The sequence below is a fragment of the Arvicanthis niloticus genome, chromosome 7 (genome assembly GCF_011762505.2).
Source record: "Arvicanthis niloticus isolate mArvNil1 chromosome 7, mArvNil1.pat.X, whole genome shotgun sequence".
Taxonomy (NCBI): domain Eukaryota; kingdom Metazoa; phylum Chordata; class Mammalia; order Rodentia; family Muridae; genus Arvicanthis; species Arvicanthis niloticus.
Window position 1 is genome coordinate 41,027,509 of NC_047664.1, and position 17,309 is coordinate 41,044,817.

General features: G+C 49.6%; 1 protein-coding gene across 6 annotated transcripts in view; it reads right to left on the reverse strand.

Moving 5' to 3' along the window:
- The window catches only part of Sorcs2 (sortilin related VPS10 domain containing receptor 2), a 450,334-nt gene that overhangs the window by 276,674 nt on the left and 156,351 nt on the right, over window positions 1-17,309 (reverse strand). Inside the window, exon 1 of one of the 6 annotated variants that reach the window (XM_076938389.1) lies at window positions 11,838-11,995. The exons of the other annotated variants lie outside the window; for them this stretch is intronic. The gene's annotated coding sequence lies outside the window, so the exon portion shown is untranslated. Of the gene's footprint in view, window positions 1-11,837; window positions 11,996-17,309 lie in introns of those variants that run through there. 6 annotated transcript variants of the gene reach the window in all.

The window sequence follows — 17,309 nt, forward strand, 5'->3', positions numbered from 1 at the left end:
TGAATGGAAGAAAAGCAGCTGAACGCCAGTGGTCGTCGCTCTCTTCCCCCTGGCTGATGGATATGACCCCTCAAGCTCCTGACAGTGCTACAACCACTCGGTGCCACACCTCTAACCCTGATGGACCACAGCCTCAGATAATGAGCCAGCACCACCCTTCCTTCTTTAAGTATGAGAAAAGTAACTAACATAGTTTTCTGTTGTAGCCCTGGCTAGCCTCATACTGATGACAATCCCCCTCCCTTAGCCTCATGAGTGCTGGGATTGTTGGTGTAGTGGCCTTTGGCTCTCTCTTGCTATGATGTACACTTTGTACCAACTCCCTTACAACTCTTTAACATATACATACAGATACACATACACATACACATATATATCCAACCGTCTAAAGCCAGTTGTGAAGTAAGCAGCTATGAATGTGTAAGGGATAGTCCATTCACCACTATGTGATGTCTACACACACAGTTTATAAAGGCCTTCCATGTTATAACAGCAGCAAAGTAGTTCAAGAGAGGACAGTAAAGGGAGGTGGTCCCTACGGTCACAGCATAAATCAGGAACAATGTCATCTGTGGCCTTTAGGGGAGGCTGCAGGGGGCTGGTTATGCTGATGGCCTTGTCTGGTCTGTGCCCCACCCCATGATCCTGACCTGCGATGCTCAGGGCCCACCCTTCAGCCCTTCCTCTCAGCACACCCTGTGAAAGGAAAGTCTCAACAGGCCCTGTTCATTGGGGCCCCGGGCACCAGGTTTCCCCATTTAAAAATCATTTAGCTTAGAGGAGGATGTGCAGACAGGGCGGAGAGCATGGACAAAAGGGAATGGCGGGTCCCTGCCCCTGTTCTTGCCACTCCAGAATCCTTTCTGTAAGCCAATCAGCAACATTTCCCCAGTGGTCCCCGAAGAGCACTGGTGGAAATGAGAGGTGGCCATCTCAAGCAGCTAAGATGGGTGAGGGAAGGGGGTTCACATCACAGACAGCATCTCAATGGGACCCAGAGAAAGGGAATAATCACGGGAAGGCATGAGACATGCTACCCTAGAAGGGAGGGCAGGGTTAGGGTTAGGGTTGGGGTTAGGGTTAGGGTTAGGGTTAGGGAAGGAGGGAGGAAAAGAGGGAGGGAGCAATGTAGTTGAAGACTGATGCCAAAATGGGTGGGGTATTAGGCCAGTTCCTCTGTGCCTTCATCATTGTCATCCCACTCTCAGGCCTAGTCCTTGTCTGTCTACCTCCACCCCTGAGAACAGTGCTGGATTTCCAAGGGCTAGGCTGCTGGTTCTAACTCAGTCCTTCTGATGGCTCTGTATGGCTCACAACTTTAGAGTCCTGGGCCTGCTTCAGGTGGAGTCCGAGCAAGCCAGTGGGCCTAACTTCTTTATCTTTCCCAACAAACAGTGAGTAGGGCCACAGCAGTGAGCCATATACATTAGACCAGACCACTAACGCTAAAGGCCCATTGTTGAGAAGTCAACAGTCCTTCCTGTCCCTTGCTTCAGGTCCATCTGCCAACAACACTCATGCTAAACTTTCCAGGGCATGTTCATGGCCTCACATTGGCCTTTGCTGAGTTCCCATGTCCCTCCATCATATGGAGGGACAACGAGGTCTCTCTCTCTCTCTCTCTCTCACACACACACACACATGCGCACGCGCACACACACACACACACACACACACACACACACACACACACACACACGCCAACACTCCTCACTAGGCTCTTACTTGGCTTCCAGATGTTAATGTTTCTGCCCATCGGAAGGTACCCACAGAACTGAGTGACCCCGGTGAGCTAAATAGCACACGGTCTGGTCCACCAACCATAATTCCTTCTACCCTGTCCCTTTCCACAGACACCTGCTGGTGACCCAGGGCCCAGCTCTCAGGAAAGCTTTGACCAACTCAATCAGCCATGGCCCACCCACCCATGTGGTAGCAGTGGCTCGTCCAAATGTGTGGATGTTTGTATTTCTCAATCCCTGAGCAGCCGTCTGGTGAATGTCAGCTGTTGCTCCAACCATCTGGCAACAGACTCAGAAAGCTTCAGCCTCAAAATAAAATGTCAAGTGTGAATCTTCCCAGCACGTAATATCACAGGTCTCCTGGCCACCCTTCCTACACAGTGATAAAATGTCTTCTCTCCCAGGAGATCCCCAGTCCGTCTTTAAAACTACATCTCTGCCTGGCAGCAGGCACACCCACCTCCTATGTTCAACCATGGTCCAGTGGGAACAAGAAAAGCCACCCTTGTCAGAGCCACCACCATATGCGGGAAAGTGCTCCCTGATGCTGTTTCACAAAAACCTCCAGCAAAACTCGTTATTGGCTTAATTCTCATGGCTATGGCAGCAATCTATTTTTAACAAATGTATACATTTCCCCCATGATGAGTGAGTAGCCAGATGGCCACAGCTCATCCATCTGAAGGAACAGGAAGAAATTCAAGGGCTTAGCAAATCCTGAGGCACAGCAGGGATCTAGACCAAGAGTGGGCAGCCAGAGCACCGCACCAGCTAACCACTGGCTTCTTAGGCAAAGCCAGGCCACCATAACTGTCCACACTTCTGTTTTCAAGAGAAGCTCATTTTTGGGCTGGGGAGATGTCTCAGTGAGTAAAAGCACTTGAGGCACAAGCCTGACAACCTGAGTCCAGATCCCAGCATCCATGTAAAAAATCTGTGTGTAGCTGTCATGCCTGTAATCCTAACCCTGGGCAGGGGGCACAGAATTAGGAGCATCCCTGGGGTTTCCTGGCTACCAGTCTAGCTAAAGAAAGGAAGCCCCAGGTTCAGTGATATACTGCTCTTGGGAATAGACAGAGATTGATAGAGACCAAGACTTACTATCTTCCTCTGCACATTCATATGGCTGCACACACAGGTATCTGGTATACAGGACAGAGTGGGAGCATCAGAACTGCTTTGTAAACTCTAGAAAATACCAGGTAAGTCCGATGACACAAATCAGGGGGTCTAGCCTGACCCTTAGGCCACAAATCCCAAGCTAGCTCTACTTAGAAGGGACCTTGCCAGTGAAGCAATCGTGGAGGTATACCATCATATGTGGTACCACCATTATGTCCCCTGTACATGGCCAATGAGCCAACAGTTACAGCACAAGCTAAACACCAAACACACCTCTAGCCGGCTGCCCATCAATGGGAACAACCAGGTGACAGTGTCAAAAACAACCTGTGGCTTTTTTTTACACATGACCAAGGACCATATCAAATGCACAGAGAAGAAGTCTGCAGTGATGCACACGGTGCCACATAGTCCATAAATGGACAAGCCCCAAGTCACTAGCTGTCCAGGTCACACAGAGATACGGGGGATAACAGAGTGGATCTGTGCTCCACTATGGCAGTGCTGACATGGCTATACACGCTTGCGTATAAGCTGCCAGGGCGCTAAAATGTCATACCTTCAGGAGGTGGTATGTTCAGTAGACCTGGTGGGAAAGAAGAATGGTCCAGTCCTGAGAGAGGAGGCTCCACTGGGAACAGCTTAGAGCAGTGGTTCTCAACCTTCTTAATACTGTGACCCTTTAATACTGACCCTCCGCCCAACCATAAACTTATCTTCATTGCTATTTCATGACTGTAATGTTGCCACTGTGATGAGTCATAGCAGTAATGTCATAATGTGCACAATGTCATAATGTAAATATCTGATATACAAGATGATCTTAGGTGACCCCTGTGAAAGAGTCATTCAACACTCCATCAAGGGGGGGGGTCGTCTCAATCTACAGATTGAGAACACTGGCTTAGAGTCTCCCACCAATGAGCAAGGACTTGTTATGTATCAGCCTCTGGACTCAGGATCAGTTCCTGCCACACAACCCAAGGGGTCGATTCCAGTGGCATCTCCCAGACAAAGCAGGAACCAGAGCAGAAAAGTGCATCCCCAAATTCACCAGCGTCGAACAGAAAGCCCAACATGGCTGCATGCATGCACTCGTTGGACTCTACCAAGCCCGGGCATCTTTGGCAAATAGCCCCGTGTCCTGTCCTAGAGCAGTCCACCTGCAGTCCACTAAGGTGGGGCACCAGAAGCATACAGTCCAGTGACCAAAGAGAATCCTGCAGAGTCATAGCCACTGTTCCCAGTTCTTTCCTGAGCCGTTGTCCCATAGACAGCTGTGTACTTATTATGCAGCACCTGTGCAACTATTCCAGAGGAGGAGGGTTACTCCCTTCTGTATCCCAACAACCAACCAGTGTCCAGCACAACACAGGTACTCTGAGTACTTGCATAAAGCACCACCAGCACCCAGCTGTGTACCTGGAATCCTTTGTGGTTTAGGCTAACCTGGGCTCCAGAGATCCATGCAGACTGAAGCTCCGCATTGTAAAATGTTAAAGATGGAGACAGAAAGGTTAATTTCCTGTAAGCGCCGAACCATGAGCAGAGTCATGGCAGGAAGCCGGGATGTTTTGTCTCTGGATAGCAGGAATCATCCCAGACAGCCATGACCTTTCTTCAGCAACAACACTGACTTAAATTCCCCCTGGGAAGGGCAAGCATGTGCAGCCACGTGTGTTTGCAAAGGTAGAAATAAAGACCATGTGAGGCAGAGGAAGCTCCTGGAGTGCCAGTGCCCAAGGCAGACTGTGGAGAGCCTCTCCTAGCTTGGGTCCCTGCACCCACCTCTCCCAGGCTGCTCTTAAACTGGCTGTGGGGCAGAGAAATTCCCCATCACACAAGTCTTGTCTCCATCTCTTAGACGTTCACATAGAACGGACTTCCAGCCAGGCAGCCAATTCCAGGGGCATTCACCTGTCACAGCTGACTGAGGAACTAAGAGTCTGGTCCTCTCACAGTATACCTTCCCACAGAAGGCCTCACCTTGTCAGTGAGTTGGCAGAACAATGGAGGGGTGTGCAGATGTCCAGTTGCTGTCTGGTAGCCCACCTCAACTTCAGATTATGCTTCCAGGAACATGCAGATAGTATGGGTGACATCTGCATGTCATCGTTCCACAGACAAAAGGGAAGCCTAACTCGAGGGCTTGGGAATGAGGACTGAAGAAGCCATAGTGTGAGAGGCGGGTGAAAAAAGTTAAATTTAAGCCACGGGTCACAGGGAGACGAGGGACAAATTTGAAGAGAGTAGAGGTTTCTAGGCCTGAGGGGAAGGTGGCTGACTGGAGGTTATGAGGCCTCTGTGGTGGTAGGCACAGGGTTCTGGGAGCCTCCACCATGGCAAGGCCTAAAACATCACTCAGCAGGCACACTCCTCGGACACCAGTCCATCCTCACCAAACAAGACTCAAGTCTGCACTAAAAATCTTGTCATATTGGTATAACCACACATACCCAGCTTTCTGTGTTCCTTTCTTATCCCCAGATCCTTGTTTAGAGGCCTCTCCATCCCCCTTTCCCCTAGACAGGACACTATAGGCATCTGGCACTCAGCGCTATCACCATGGTCTCTGGCAGCTCAGTCATGGTTGGGCTGCCAGTCCCTTCTATCCCAGACAGATACTGCCAGATAATGTCTTTCTAATTTGTGTTTTGGGGGAAACACATGCCATAGTGAATATGCAAAGGTCACAGGACAACTTGCAGGAATCAGTTCTCTCCTTCCACCACACATGTGAGATCCAGGAATCAAACTCGGCGTGGCAAGTTTAGTAGCAAGTGCATTTACCCCCTCTACCAGCATGCTGGAAGGATGTCTTGAATAAGCAACTTATGAGCTGCAGAGACCCACCTCAGGGCATCGTGGACTCTCCAGCTCTCCTCTGGTATCTTGAGAGCTTTAGTGGAGAGTGACAGTCCCCCTAACCTCCTGACCCTAAGGGCTAGGGGGTGGCATGTCTACCTAAAATGGCTGAGGGCTGGGTCAGAACTCACCTTCTGGGCTGCATTTCTACCTTCTATGGGAGGATATTCCAGCACTCATACTTCATTGTCAGCCCTCATAGCATAAGAGTTGACATTTGCTAGAACAAGTACTTCATACCCCTCATCTCATCCAATCTACACAAAGATTGTATCCCCTTACTCCACATTGTCAGTACTCACGAGGACTCAAAAGCCAGCTCTCTTGAGCACATACTAAGAATGCTCCAAAGCCCCTCGCTTATATCTGTGGGAGTAGCCCATCCACACTGTTACTTGGGTACCCAGCAAAAGCGACTCAGGTCTTCTTGTGCCTTTCTGTAGCACAGTGTTGGGGACACTAGAGATAATGGACAAATGCATGCTATGTGGGTGGGTGGGTGGGTGGGTGGGTGGATAGATGGATCGACAGATGGATGGATGGATAAGGGACTAAAAGAAAGGAGGGAGGAGGAAAGAGGAAAAAGAAAAGGAAGAAGGAAAGGGGAAGAAAGGAAGGAAAGAAAGGAAAGGCATACAAAAGGAAGGGACAAAATGATGCATGGAATGATAAATGAGAATGGATGGAAGGATGGACAGGTGGGATGGAGGGATGGACAGGTGGAATGGAGGGATGGACAGGTGGTTGGAGAGATGGACAGGTGGATGGAGAGATGGACAGGTGGATGGAGGGATGGACAGGTGGATGGAGGGATGGACAGGTGGAATGGAGGGATGGACAAGTGGGATGGAGGGATGGACAAGTGGGATGGAGGGATGGACAGGTGGGATGGAGAGATGGACTGGTTGGATGGAGGGATTGACAGGTAGACGGAGGGATGGACAGGTGGGATGGAGAGATGTACAGGTGGGATAAAGGGATTGACAGGTGGATGTAGGGATGGACAGGTGGATGGAGGGATGGACAAGTGGGATGGAGGAATAGACAGGTGGGATGGGGGATGGACAGGTGGGATGGAGAGATGGACAGATGGGATGGAGGGATTGACAGGTGGATGAAGGGATGAACAAGTGGGATAGAGAGATGGACAGGTGGGATAAAGGGATTGACAGATGGATGGAGGGATGGACAGGTAGATGGAGAGATGGACAGGTGGATGGTAGTGGTGGAGGAATGTGTGGTAGGATGGTGAGAGGTGTCAGCTGCCCCCTTCCACACTGCAGGGAACAGATAGGCAAACATAGAGCCTGCAGCAGGTCCTGATGAGACACACTATGGACATTAATAACTACAAAGGTAGAGCAGTGCAAAGGCATGCTCACCAAGAGAAAGGAAGGCTTCTCCACAAAGATGGGCTGCAGGATATATGTGGACTCCCTTAGGAGGAAGAAAGGCTTGAGAAAGGAGAGAGCCCAGCACCTCCTTGGCTGCCCTATAATATCACTGGACACCCTGCCCCACTCTGAGCTCTGCTGGATAAAGAACCCTTGTGCCTCCATCTGACAGATGGAAAGACAAAGTGTCAGCTCTCTCAGGAGAGTCACTCGGAGCCCAGAATGGGAGCATGAGGAAAGAACTAGAATGAGCAGGCATATGATCTGCTGTACTTGGTCCCCTCAGAGCACCCTCAGCGGTCTCACCACAGTCAGCCCTGATGCTTGCAGTTGGTGACCTCTTATCACTCAAACTGGGTGTGCAGAGGCTGAATTGATCCCCAGCATCTTCCTCAAAGCCATGGACCGCTCTTGGTGGGGAGGAGGGCAAAGAATTGGAACCCCAGGGAGGGTCAGCCACCCCTCTAATCACATCCCTAGCTCTGGCTGTTTGTTCTCATGCTGGCTTTGTGGGACCCCAGCAAGGCTGATTCACAAGGTCCCTGGGTCCTGCACTCTGTGTAATGTCTTTCCTTATTCTTGTTTGTGAGTCACAGGTCTTACTCTGTAGCCCACGCTGGTGTCAAACTCATGGCAATCCTCCTGCCTCCATCTCCCTAGCGCTAGGATTATAGATTCATGCCATTATATGTGTGCAGCCATGCAAGGTTTTAACCATTACTCAAAACTCATTAAACACTCACTCCTGCATCTCAAAGATTTTTAGCTTGTTCTCCAGCTGCCACCACACACACGCCACAGGGGTTGTTCTTCTCTTCCCACCAGGCCCAATAGGACAAGGCCAAGGGGGTTACCAGGACTCCCACTGCTATTGACCACATAAGATTCTAAGTTTTGGTTGCTTTTTAGAAACATGAAATGAATTCCCAACATGATTGAGCCCTCCCTCATGGGTATTTACCCAAAGAAATGAAGACCCATGGCCCCACAAGACATGTAAGAAGGCTCATGGGGGAGCTGTATAATAGCCCAGGCCTGGCAATCGTACAAGTGCCTACTACAAGCAAGTGGGAAAACACAGTTTTCCAAATGGAGAAATAAGGGGAACATATGGGTTCACATGGTAATAATATACATGAAAGTCAGAAGAGTGAGTCTTGGTGGCATAATTCAGACAAGGTGAAACCAACAGGAACTGGATTCCTGGAAAGATGAGGGGGTAGGTGACAGGACAAGAGGGGTCATGGGTGTCACATATGCTCTATCACAGTGACAGCTACAAGGCATGTGCTTAAGCCAACACTCAGCCCACTGTATGCTGTGAGCATGTGTGATCTGTTGCATTTCCCAGTACCTCAGGAAAAAAAAAAAAAAAAAAAAAAAAAAAAACCAACAACAACAACAAAACACTTTTTCAAAGCTGCTTAAGACCAGTATGCTACCATGGAAGATGGGAGTGTGACCCTGAAACTAAAAAGCCACACTCTGTTCACAGCAAGAAGCAGTTCACATCTTCCTCTGGGGTGACTGGCCAAGATTTCTTGATAAAAATCTCTTTGCAGCTTAATATCTCTCAAGACTACAGCTGGCTAACCCAGATACAAGGTCAAGGCACTGGAAAAGCTTGGGGCTCAGCTCCAGCTCTGCCTTGGGGCCTGACCTGGAGGGATTGTACGGCAAGCTAAGCTGGCATGGGGTTGGGAGGCAAGGTCAGTACAGGACAGGGATTCCCAAGCCAGGCTTACTGTAGAATCTTTCGCAAAAGTCAACTTACAAAATACATACAAACCCTGCTTCCCCATGTGTAGTAATTTAATGCCAATCTCTGTTCGTGGAGGGGTGTGGAACCCAAGGCCTCATGCATGCTAGGCATGTTCTCCACCATGTGATCCATCCCCCAAGTCCCCTCCCACTGTGCAGAGCAGCAGTCCACTGGTAAAGCCAAGGCTGCATAGACAGGGGGAGCATGCATCCTCGGCCTGAGGCAGCATCCCTGCATCTGAGATTCCACCTCTGGCTCCCCAATTCTAAATTCCTTTTAAAGTAGAAAACCACAGGCTTGGGAATTGAATCTGCCCCCAACCCCTATTGTTTTCTAGTGTCATGATCTTAAGTCAGAACTGCTGTAAACCCCCGGGTAACGGTTCCTAGTGCCAGTGATTAGGAGAGAGAGGGTTTCAGTTGTGTTTGGCAGGACCATGGCCTCCCTTGCTCTGTAGAAGTTTTCTTTCTTGCCTGTTGTCCTTGGCTCTTAAAAAAAAAAAAAAAGTGACCTCCCAACCATGTTGACCCACTGCCCAGATAGACCAAGATGAACCAGGCCAGCATGAAAGCTTTGGGGTACCTCTGCCAGTCCTGGCAGGGTACTGCATAAGGACACAGACAGGGCAAGTGTGCTTTCCTGTAGCCAGGGAAAGGAGGGTAGTGCAGCCACTGAGGGTCCCAGTTCCCTTCCCAACACCTGGAGGGACCTCAGTCACAGGCTGGAGCTACAAGCCTGTGGCAAGCTTGGCCACACTCAGTCAAAGCATTGGACAAGGAGCCCGTGCCTCAACTGTCCTGAGATCCATGTGAAACTAGGTTTTGCACCCAAGTCCATATTAGCAACCTACCAGGTCACACCAGGAAGGGACCATGAGTCATTGGTTCCCATGATGACATAGTCTGCTATAGGGAGGACCACAGCTCCTGGGTGGTTATCTGAATCCCAAAGCATTCAGATGCCCAAGTTCTGTGCTCTAAGAAACAGGACCAATTTCCACCGCCATCACCTACATGTCCCCCAGCACAAGAAACCTGGGTGAATCACTTCCCCGCTCTGGGGCTGCTTCCACACTCACATGCAAGAAAGAAAAAAAATCTACAGAGCAGAGAAAACCATGGCGCTGCCAAACATCACCCAGTCTCTCAAGCACTGGCCTCAGCAGAGGCCTAGGTTAGACATGGAACCCCTGGGCTGCTAAGGAGGCTGGTGCAGGAGCTCTGAGGAGAAGGCCTGGGAGGGAACCCACCATCATGAAGTCTGTAAGCACTGGCCTTTTCTTCTGGGGTGCAGACACATCAGGGAAGCTGGCAGGGACTCATCCTGGGTCAGAGGCAAGGACAACCCTGAGGACACAGATGAAAGGGCCTGGGGAAGGCCACAATCCTGAACAGACCAGGCCCCATGCCCTGGTTGCACCACCAGTGTGCAGAGCACCCCAGGAAGGCAAAGACAGTTTCCAAGCAAAGACAATATAAACGCCACCCACACACATACTCATAACCACACACACACACACACACACATACACACACACACACACATACTCACACAGACCCATGTGTATACACACATGCTCTCATCCACACAGAAAGATATACATATACTCCCTGGAACACACATGCACACACACACACTCACTCATTTGCCTGTGCTGACACACACACACAGAATCACGCATACTCACACCAACATGCTCACACATTCCCTCATACAGTCAGGCTGACAGGCACACATACATTCTCTCCTGCTCTCAGCTTCTCAGCTGCCCCATCAAGCTGCCCTCCCTGGCCGTTTACAGAACAGTTGTCAGCGCCCACCCTCAGCTGCTCCCTCAGATGGGAAATGCCAGGAGAGGCTAGAGAGATGAGTCCAGGAAGAAATCCTGCCTGCAAAGCCCAGAAGGCAAGAGGCTGAGCCCTGGTCCCTCACGGCCAGGGTAGGCCCTTCAACCCTGGGCCTCAGTCTCCCAGTGCACCCTGGAGGAGAAACACTCTTGAGCATGGGCCCACGGGGAATGGCATGAGAGCCAGGCCGGAAACTGAGCACAGCTACAGGCTGCCTCTCCTTTTCTGGATGAATTTGTTATGGAAGGAACTTCCAGACTGCTCGGAAGTGAGAGAGGAGGGTCAAGCATTGGGTCTTCCGGAATGCACCCTCGGGACCGTAGCCGGCCTTCTCAGGCACAGCACTGCCTTTGTCTATCTCTGAAAGGCTCTGGGCAGGGGGAGGGGAAGAGAACTCGGGGGCTGTATAGCTGATGTCATCTTCAGAGCAGTCCAGCCCCTGCATCTTACACAGACCTGGAGAGTGCTTAGTCCTCATCAGCCTCAGTTTCCCCACAACACAGAGAAAGCTCCAAGAACCAGATGTCTCCAGAAACGGAACCAAGCAGAGCCTTTTCAGGATCACACATTGAAATACAGATCCTGTCTTGCCGAAGTGCTGATCCAGCTGTCCCACGCCAAATGCTCAGCTCCTAGGTACAGCCTGCCTCGGAAGTCCCTCCAGTTCCTCCTGCCATGTTTTCTGAGCCCACAGTCTTCCCACCTCCAGGGATGCTGCCTTATGGTAGTCTGACAGAAGCTCTACAGATGTCGATCAGGGAAATAGCCCTAGAAGAGCACATGGTACACACTTCAGCCCCACCGTGGTCACCCTTTGTGAATTCAAAGCCACAGGCCTCCAGGGTTTCTGATATTTCCCATTGACCTTCCAGGTACCCTGTCCTGGGGCTGCTCTGTCTGAGTTCCATCAACCTCAAAACAACAAAGGTCACTCTGCCCATCTTTGCACACCATGAGTACATGCCAGCCAGCATGCATGGTCCACTCTACTCCAACCCAAGATGATGGCTATTAGAGCAAACAAATGTGTCTGACCCCTGCCCACCATTCAATAAAAATAAAATAAAAAAATAATGAAATATGACAAATAAGGTCACTTCATTACCTTGGTCAGCCTGATTCATAAGCTGACAGGCAGGATCATAGTATGCCAGACATGTGCACCCACCAGGTTTCCCATTGGTTGGAATCAGGTCTAACGCAAAGCCTCCGTGTCTTTCCCCAGCAGGCTAGCTCAGCTGCAGCAGTGTAGACTTTCCTCCAACCTATACAGATCTATCTTTGAGACCTGGGATTTGAGGACCTTACGTGATGGGGCAGACTGCATCTAATGCTACCATCAACTTTATTTGGGTTTCAGTGTACTTTTATACACAGATGTAACAAAGAAAGCAACAATACAAGGAAGGTTGAGTTCAGAAAAACATGATCAGACACAAAAGCCAGTAAGCATGTACTAAAAGCTAACAGAACAGCCCTTTCCCAGAACTTTCGCAAGACAGACCAATTTAAACACAATTGTCTGGCACGTACTGTAGATTCTATCAGAGAAAGCATGAAAGCCAGGGAGAAGGCTGTATCCAGATTCCGGGTGCACTGAGGACAGCGCTCAGCAAATCCTTTCACCGTTCTGACGTCCACCAAGAATAAAAATGTCTTACAAATTGAATGCAAATATCTGTCACAGGAGGCACAAAAGAATGTCCAAGAGAACAATCCAGGGAACAAAATGCACCTGAGGCTAAAGGCCCTCTGCCTTTAGAAGCACAGCTCTCACAGTTCCCCCAAGACATTGGTCACCATGCGTCATTCTTTTGACTGTGTCTCAACACCACCACAAATACTACTTGACTTCAGGTTGAGGACAAAAGGGTCCAGTGAGCAGCAACTCACTCTGGCTTTTGCATGTGTGCTGCCGGGAGTGTAAACTTCTTCATCCATCCACTGAACCATACCCCAGCTCAAACTTTTGCTGACGTCTGTAGTTACAGTCCTTCCCAAGACCCTGACCTCTTGACCTCTGCTTGGGCAAAGCCGCTGACAGTCTCCAGGATCTTCTTGCCTGGCCTGTGCCTCCTGACAGGCATTCCAGCCCCACTTTCCTACAGGCCTCACCCTCTCCTCTCAGCTGGAGGTACACCTATCTGGGGAAAAAGAAGCACACAGAGAGAACTGCTGTCTGCCGAATCGAACACACAGGATGTGCTCCATTCCCATTTCCAGCCCGGGAATGAGGCCTATGTAATGTCCAGGACCCAAAGAGTGTCTAGTCTCTAACCACTGGCTCAACAGGCAAACTGTAATATGGCTGGGCTGAGAGAAAGGAAGGTTCTCTACCCTGCAGCCTCCCAACAATGTCTAGGAGGAATGCTAAGATGAATAATGCCTGAGGGAAAAAAACAGAAAAGAGAGACAGAGAGACAGAGAGACGGAGGGAATCAGGAAAGATCCCTATCCCCACACCCCCACTGCAACTACAACCCGTCCCAACCATCCCTGTCACAAGACTGGAGGATTTCCTGAGTACTTCTCAGTTGCCTCTTGTGCATACGTACATGCATAGTGTGCATGTGTGTTTATGATACAAGTGTCTCTAACTGTGTGTTATGTGTACACATGGGTTCACCGGTGCATTCACCCAGGAGTGCATTTACAGAGGTCATAAATGGTCAGGGGTACTGTTCTGATCCTTTTTGCCTTATTCCCTTGAGATGAGGGTCTTTCTCCGAACCTAGGGTTCGCCTTTTGTCAGCTAGGCTGACAGCCAGCAAGCCACAGCAATCCTCCTGTCTCCACACCACCACAACAATGCAGTTATAGCTTTCCACATGGTCATACCTGGCATTTTAAAACCATGTGTGCTGAGCATTTAAACTCAAGTTATCATACGAGGCCAGCAAATGCTCTGACCCTGAGCCATCTCCCCAGCCCCAGGGCTGCTTGGTTTTTAACCATCTCCTTCCGACATGGATGAGACTGTATAAGGTCAAAGAAAAAAGCAAGAAGTCAAGATTTGCTTTGGCCACTTGTCTCCAGCACTGAGACCTCACCTCATTGTCTCTTGAACAAATGAAGTAATGAATGAAAACAAATGAGAAAATGTATGGGGAGCCATTTTGGCACCAAGTTCTTTTTATATTTGAATGGAGGCTGAGGATAGCCCACGGCATACACATCTCTGAAGGATCCTTCACGTGTTTGTAGGGCTGGCTTTGAGGGTACCCAGCTGTGGGGCTTTTCCCTTCTTACATCCGTGTCTCAGACAGCTCTCAGGATAGGTCCATAATGGATTCCATCACCACCTGAACAATGAGGCCTGGTGCAGCCTGAGCTCTGTCTGCTTTGAGAGGTATTTTCTGTCCTAGGTTCAACATGCCACAAGTGAGCACCAACTGTATGCCTCTGCTCCAGGCTCTGGCTCTGACACTAGCAGGGCTCCCAAAGGCAACACTCCGAGCATACACTTCCCAAGGGGGGGCTTTAGGGGTACCGAGGTCAGTACCAATGTCAGAAATTAACTCCCTTCCAAAAGTCACATGGAAAGGGAAGTGGAGGCAGGGAGATGTTAATGACTTGACTACATAATTAGATCCTGTTTCCAACCAAAAAAATTAAGTTTTGTTTTGTTTTGTTTTGTTTTGTTTTGTTTTGTTTTGTTTTAAAGCAAGCTGCATTGAGTTTAGCAGGGCACTGGGTCACAGACTATAGACAAAATAGAACAGAGAAGAGAGGACAAGCACTAGCCAAGGGAACCAGGGCCATGTCCACTCACTACCTTCAGGTCAGGAAGCAGCAGAGAGTTTACAGGAATGAGGAAGCAACAGATTCGAGGGATTGCTTCCTTTCCAGAAAAGGCAGGGCCACACCGGGGAGATGCTCAGACTGTCCAGTGCTTGTTCAAGCATGCATACCTGAGTCTGATCCCAAGAACCCATTGCAAGAAAACGGACAGCAACAGCAAGTGCCTGCAGTCCCAATGTCAGGGGCAGAGGCAGAGGGTTTCCGGGGCTTGCCAGCCAATCAGTAAGCTTCAGATTCAGTGGGGAATATACCACAAAAACTTAAAGGGCAGAGTGATTAAGGAAGACACCTGATGTCAACCCTGGCCTCCATGTGCACATGCTTACCTATACACACAAAGAAGAAAGAGAGAAAGAGGAGGAGGGGGATGAAGAGGAAAAGACACAGGGCATGCAAATATGAGGACCTAAATTTGGATCCTGCGAGCCACATAAAGCTAGACACAGTAGCCTGCATACCTGTATAATCCAAGAACATCCGCAAGGAGCTAGGAGGCCGACAGGAGAATCCTTGGAAACTCTCTGGAGTACCCAGGAGCAAGCAACAAGAAACCCTGCCTCAGACAAAGTGGTTGACAAAGATTGATGCTGAGGGCTGTCCTCTGACCTCCACACATACACCAAGGCGCACATGCACACCATACACACACACATACAAAGGTGGAACCAGAGAGCCAGAGAAACCCTGGCCATCACCATACCATTCATCACCACTGTCACCAGCAGGGGACAACCATGAGTCAAGCCAACATGCCCTGGTTCTTGACAAGGTTAAGAAGTCACCATCTCTCACTTAATGAAGCTGGGACTGCCTCGTTGAATGGGATATTGGATTTCCCTCCGGAACCGACGATCCCTGCAGTGGCTGTCTCTCCCTGACCCTACGCCAGCTCCGTTTTTAAAAGTCCTCTGGGGACACTCATTTTGAAAAATCAAATTAGCTTTGCTGTTTATTACCCTGTCTGAGCTCTCGTGCGTGCATGTGGTGGAATAGCCAGGAGCACCTGCCACAGTAACATCCCAAAGGCACCACAGCACAACAGCAATACACCACAGCAGCCCAGGGCGTGGAGACCCTCCCCCCCCAACTAAGGATAAGGCCCAGAGATGGTATCTATGCTAGGATGGAGCCCTACACTGCAGGAGGCACATGCCAAGATTAGTCATGGCTAATCAGAGAGTTCTGAAGTGCCAGTCAGATGGAATTATGTTTCTTGACACTATGAAATACTGTACAATATTCCTATTATATCCCACCAAAAATCACAAGGACTTACTCATACACTCACTCATACACTCATACACATTCACACACACCGGGGTAAGGCACGTACACATGCACATTCACAGAAGACATAGTTATTGATTGCCTACTATACGATGACACGGTTCTAGAAGCTGCATATACAACAGAGAACAAAACAGACAATATGAGCTTACATTGCTGGAGAAGGAAGACAAAAAAAATCAATCAGTAAAGACACAGCCTGGTCCAACTGTGAACATCTCAAGGAAAAACAGAAGGGAGCTGGGCCACAGATCAGCCAGGGTGAGCCCTGGGCTGCCAATTTAAAAAGGAAGCTGATGGGGTGGAGAGAAAGCCGGGCAGAACTGGGCTGTTAGAAGGGAACTGGTGAAATGGTAGATGCCAAGAACTGTGGCAGAAAAGCCCTCAGCAAGCCCATGCCAGGGAGCCTTGGTAATGACCCTGGTGTTTCTTGAGAGATATGTATCACACATAGATTGGCTGCCTTTCCTCAGGATCTGTGCCTGGAATTCTTGCAGGAGGTGACCTACAAATAGGGTTGCAAAATGGTGCCTGCTGTGAAGAGCTCACAGATGGGTGACGGGATATCACCAGATACCCAGACACGAGAACCAGTGACTGGCACTCTATCTCACACTGAAAGGAGTTGAGCTTTGGTCTTACTGTCTCTTGTAATGCTAAGTGCGGGCCCTAAGACCTGGAATCTGCACAGAGACCCAAGTGACTCTATGTGACCCTGACGCCAAGTTATTTCTGACTGGTAAAAACAACCATGCCGACAGCCAATAGTTGAGCAGAAGAGACATAGATGGGGTTTAGGATGAACAAGCTTGGTGTGAGGAGAACCATGAGGAGGAGAAGGTGAAAGAGGAAGGAGAAGCTGTCATGGGTTAGGTGAGCCATAAAAATGTGGTCCTGAGGGCTGGCCAGTTGGAGTTAAGAGCAGCCCAGATGAGTTATTATGTAGTAATAATAACTCGGGGTTATCATTAGGAAAGTAGATTCTGACAACATAGAGGGTAGACATTTGCCCAGTTCTTGTGCTGTTTAAGGATTATTATAAATATAAAGGTTGTGTGTGTGTGTGTTTTATACAGGAACTGAATGGTCAAAGGCCGGGTAGGAACCCCAGATTGGGATTAAATAAATTTCAACAACAGAAAGGCCATAGCTCTCCTCTTGTCCTGAGTGCATCTGAACACACACTCCATGGGGACAGGGCTCTCCTCCTGTGACAGCTGCTGTGTTTCTGGTACCTGGCACCGTTGCCACTAAGCAGACACTGGTGGTATGAACAAGTACCCTGAGTGATGGGCTATCTCTGGGCTGTGTGATGGAATGAGAAGGAAGCCCAGAGAACCCTGATTCACAGAGAGAAGGGCTTGGTCTCTCAGGACAACTGAGCTTTCAGACAGGGGAGAGGTCAACTCAAGAGGGAAGCTGAAATGAAGAAGAAGTCACTAAGGGGACAGGAGGGCACGGGAAAGAGGCCCGCCCCACCTTGCCTGGT